The sequence below is a fragment of the Cottoperca gobio genome, chromosome 19 (genome assembly GCF_900634415.1).
Source record: "Cottoperca gobio chromosome 19, fCotGob3.1, whole genome shotgun sequence".
Taxonomy (NCBI): domain Eukaryota; kingdom Metazoa; phylum Chordata; class Actinopteri; order Perciformes; family Bovichtidae; genus Cottoperca; species Cottoperca gobio.
The window spans coordinates 4,037,018-4,042,248 of NC_041373.1; positions in this window are offsets into that span (position 1 = coordinate 4,037,018).

Consider the following 5,231-nt stretch of genomic DNA (forward strand, 5'->3'; position numbering starts at 1 on the left):
GGACCAAACATTGCTGAGCTCATGACTCCATCTTCTGGCTGCACAGATCTGAAATAAAAAAAATAATCACGAGGATGATAAGAGATAAGATTCAAATGTAGACATCCCCACAAATATCATTTTATTTTGCATGTGTGGACTAGTTTAGCAGCACTGCATTACCCAATGCCAATGATCTGCATTGTTAACATTACACATTACACAAGGTGCCATGAATATCCCTGGCTTTGTCAGGGAATTTACTACTTTGAATTTCACCGTGCATCGAGTGCAATTTATGCAACATTAAATATTAGAAAACCTTTATTTAGCACAATAAAGAAAAATATATGTACAATAAAGTACAAATCAGATAAATAAACAATTATCTGGAAAACATTTTTTAAAGAACAAATCGTAAAAGAACTTATCAAAATAATAATCCTTGGTGCAAAAGGCCCATACTACATCCAACTTCTGAACAATATTAAGTATTATAGAAATAGAAAAAAAGGACCTGTAACAATCTGCTTGTTCTTTGGTGTCCTGTTGTATGTTGAAGTGTTCACTCCCCCTTGTTATATTTCTAGTGGTACTTCCTGTCTGTGTCTTTACCCTCCCCTTCTGATTGTTAATGTGTTCCTACTGTGTCCATTTACTCTGCCCTTGTGTTTCTGCCTTTCTCCCCAGCTGTGTCTTGTTCCCTCGTTTGGTGTTTGTGTATTTATCCCTGTCTGCCCCAGTGTGCTCGTGTCCTGCTCGTGTCCTGCTCGTGTCCTGCTCGTGTCCTGCTCGTGTCCTGCTCGTGTCCTGCTCGTGTCCTGCTCGTGTCCTGCTCGTGTCCTGCTCGTGTCCTGCTCGTGTGTTACGTTGTATTTTTGTACCTTGTTAGCTTCGGCTTTGTTTTCAATAAAGCTCGTTTTTTGTTAACATCATCCAGTGAACTGCATTTGGGTCCTCACCTTCACCACACCGTGACATTCACCACACCGTGACAGGACCTACGAGTCTGTCTCTTGTGACCGGCTGCTTCTCACTGTTTCTGTAAAGGGGAGTAGATCTAGTGCAGGGCAATCTGGACACATTATTAAAAAGAACATCTCTCTCCAAGTATGACTTGGTTCCCTTCATATTAAACAGAGCCGTTCACAATAACTGGATTGTTTGCAAATGTAACACCACTAATGAATAGTAAAAAAAAAGCTGCAACCTTACAGCTCTTCCATAACATTACTAACATCACACTCACCGGTCGGAATGCTTTCAGCCTACTAAATGGCTGTTATCAGCGGTCTTATAGATGTAGGTCAGAAGGGACAGACTTGGAGATTTTATCATCTACACACAGTTGGTAGAATAAAGAAGACAACACTGACCTCAGTTTTACGACGTGTTCCTTTTGCTTTTAAGTTTCACTTTTACAATGTGGTGTGAGGTGTTAATAGATATCAATAATAGAATAATAGAATAATAGAATAGAATAAAATAGAATATCAAGGCTGATAACCACTGAGCCTAATTAATAGGCTGAAAACATCTGAAATCAGTGGCTACCTACTGTTACTAATGTGAATACCAGAAGTGAGTAATGAAGTAGCCTACATGTATTCAAGTAAGTGGGAGTTTTTGTTCCATTTATCTAGCACCTTCATTCTGCAGCCTAATTTAGAGAACACGCAAAATATATCAAATGAACCCTAAATAGAAACAACCCGACAGCAAAACATGGAAATCCTCAATAGTAATTACTTTAGAGGATTTGACAGGTGTTATACGTTTATGCAAACTCCACGCCTCCAGCTTGTAACGCAGGCTTTCTGTTATAAAGCTGGAGACTCCAGGCCTAAACAGAGGTTATGATGATGATTAACGCTGAGTGATGACATCATCAGGAGTAATCTTGCCTTGACAAAGTTTCCTCCAGAGCTACAGAAGATATTGCACAATATAGCATAATATATAAAAGTATACAGGCTGAGTAAGTCAAGTAAGACATGTAATGTGAACTAGTGTAGCAGATGTAGATGACTACAACTGCAATACATTATTACAGAATATTCAGATTTCTGTAACAGATTTCTGTTTTTATGGCCATCACACATTCCTGACCAGGGATAAGGAGCAGACTCACAGACACGGACTGATGTTGATTGCAAAATAAAATGTACTTTCATTGATATGTTATGCTGAGCTAACATGTTTTATTAAGAGGAAGTTGTGCTTTAACATGATGAGTTCGATGAACATGAGGCTTTGTCAAGGTGTCGACTTCTCATCCGCACTGACCTGCGTTGATTTTATGTTATTTCACTCATTTCCTTTGGATACAATTATACACATGCATATATAGACACATGTATGTATCCATTGTGATAGGAATAAAGGTTTGCATCTATTTTATTGTGGGATTGTTTCATTCTTTTTTTATTCAATAGATCAGGTTTTATTCAGTGGTAGAAATCAAGTGTTTGGTACCGTTCTGCACCTAAAACAGCCAGATCTTCAAATATGAAAGTATTAAATATGTGAAGTGAGCATTATGAACTCTAATCCTATGAAAAGGACAAAATAATCTAATGAGAAAGGTTTACAAATGGGAGTGGTCAGCTCTTCACACCAGTGACACTGGACCCCTGGATAGAAGTCTATAAGACAACAAACAAGACACAGGTCGCTCTCAGGTCTGACGCTTTTCTCCTGATTGGTGCGATGACCTAGCGACATGCTGAGAGAGAGAGAGATGGAGAAGATCGCTCCGAGCCACATGGGCGAGCTCCAAAGAACCGATGCAGTCCAAAAAGGGCCGAGGCCCAAACAGAAGCTGCTACCACTCCCACCAGAGCAACTTCATCTGTCCATCAGAACCAGCAGGTAAAACATGTTCATGTGTTTGCAGGAATTGATGTTAGCTTCATGATTAGATGCTTGATTCTGTTACTAATGAGCAAATTAGGAATTCAATAAGCGTTGATTAACTTTAGACCAAAACTAAGGTCTCCATAAAATTAGAATAAATATTTAAATTGCTTCACAACCTTTCCTGGTGCTTCTTAAACTCTCAACTGTTGAACGGTACATTAATCTATTCAAATGTAGTTTAACGGGTGAACCTCTGACAGAGATACGAGTCACTGATTCTACCTGGTCGCACGAAGTCCGCTTTCAGTTATTCATTGTTAATCATTGCCTTCATTGTACTCATGTAGTTTTGTAGTTATTATTTCAATAAACTTTTCATTGATAAAGAACTTGATGGTATGATTTATGTGATTTATGTGTGTCTGAAATATCAGGTCCCTGTACACCGGGCCAGAACTCCGTAGCAGCCTTCATATTATGAGAATACATTAATTATGGCTATCAATGTTTCCTTTGATGGGTGGTGCTCCGAGGTATTCAGTTCTGTTACTCAATATAAAGCTAGGTTGTGATAGTGGAAGTTGAGTCCCATCACTCTCCTTCACCTTTTATACCAATTCATTTGTTTATAATACATATTTTTGAGTTATTCATTATAAAGTCTGCTCCAAGCAATTCACACTACACCAGTCAAAGTGAACTCGGAGTATTCAAGTATTTATGGCGAGAAAACATTGTTTTTTCATGCACTGGTCAATTTTGAGAGTTTGGGTTATTTTGCTTCTTCTTTTAGACTAGTGGAAAGAAAAAATCCAAAATACACATTTAGGTGTTTATTTTACTTTTTACTTTCTCTATTGAGGTCTATTGAGTTGAGCCTAAAGTGACCAAAAATATGCCCATATGCCTATTTGCATATTTAAACATAAAAGAAAAACAATTGTCTTAAAGTAAATAATCAACGAGCGGAGTTTCATGGTGATATCTATTAGTTCAATTGTTTTACCTATTTTGTCTTCAAATATGTATGGAGCTTTACAATACTTTTCAATCTTTAAGGGCCGTTTAAAAAATATATATATTCTGGAAATGAATGCAAATCAGTACATATTTGATAACATAATTGAACATTGAAAAAAAAAAAAGGTCTTAATGTAACTAATCAACTGGGGAAGTTGAATTGACCCTTTTCATCTGTAGCCTCTCCCCTTATTATAAGTAAGTAGATAATACCAACCTTTTTGATCCTAATCCTGACTGTAGTATGACACATCTGCTGCTACCAAGTTTACCAACGCTAACATTGATACAGCTTGTACTTAGAGTAATACTAATGCTACCGTGGCAATATTAATACTAAATCTGATGCTAATACTTAAACACATATTGATGTACCTTCCACAACTTCTACTGCTACTTCTACCATTAAAGCCTAAAGTATTGATGCCAATAATAAACATGATCCTGATGGTAAAGCTATATGCATGCGTGCCACAGTTATTCCAAGTTAACCACTAGATGGTGTGCTCAGCCCTGGAAACACCTGAAACACTTGTGACACACTGAACAGTTTACAGGAAGTGATCTTATTACTTATACATTGTCATTGTTTATAGGAACAATGAATGAATTAGAAGGACCAACAAAAAAAGATTCAGGATGAATAATAGAAAACAATATATATGATTTTTTTTAATTCATTTTGTACATAAGTTTTCTAATAAATCAGATTTCAAGGCTTTATTGATTTATAATGTCAAACATTCATACATTCATGTTTTTTTTTTCTTTTCTTTTTACAACACAACTTATTCTAACGCAGCTTTGGGTCTGCTGTTTAAATCAAACATCAGGAGGTGAGCCCGAGAAAGATCTCTCCCGGCCGGCATGGAGAGATAAAAGGGCTTACAGGTCTTGTCCCTACTTGCATAACATGATACTGCTGATACCTGAGGACTTGGGACAGCTCCTGCAGCATACCTTTAATACAGGGCCTCCCTCACATGTCATGGTAAGTTCACACTCTGCAAGTGTCTTCATTTACTTGCTCTGCATCAGAAAGGATATCCAACTAATCACATCTGCCTTGTGGGCCAAGGTCAGCTCTTCTTGGAACATAAAAAAAGAACAGTAGAGCTTAGCGTCTGGTAATCAGATCCCCTGTTGGATGAAGAGTGACACCTGCAGCAGGAGGCCTGGAGACTTAACAAAGCCTTGCTGCTTCGTGCAGTCCATGGAGCAGGAGTTCCAGTAGTCAGTACTGCCAAGTTTGACTCTAAGAATGTCTTTCTCAAACACAATATCTCAATATTAGACAAAACACATAAACTATTTTGTATAACAAACCAAAAACAAAGCAATGCATTTCTCACTCTCTGTGTTTCTTCCATGAC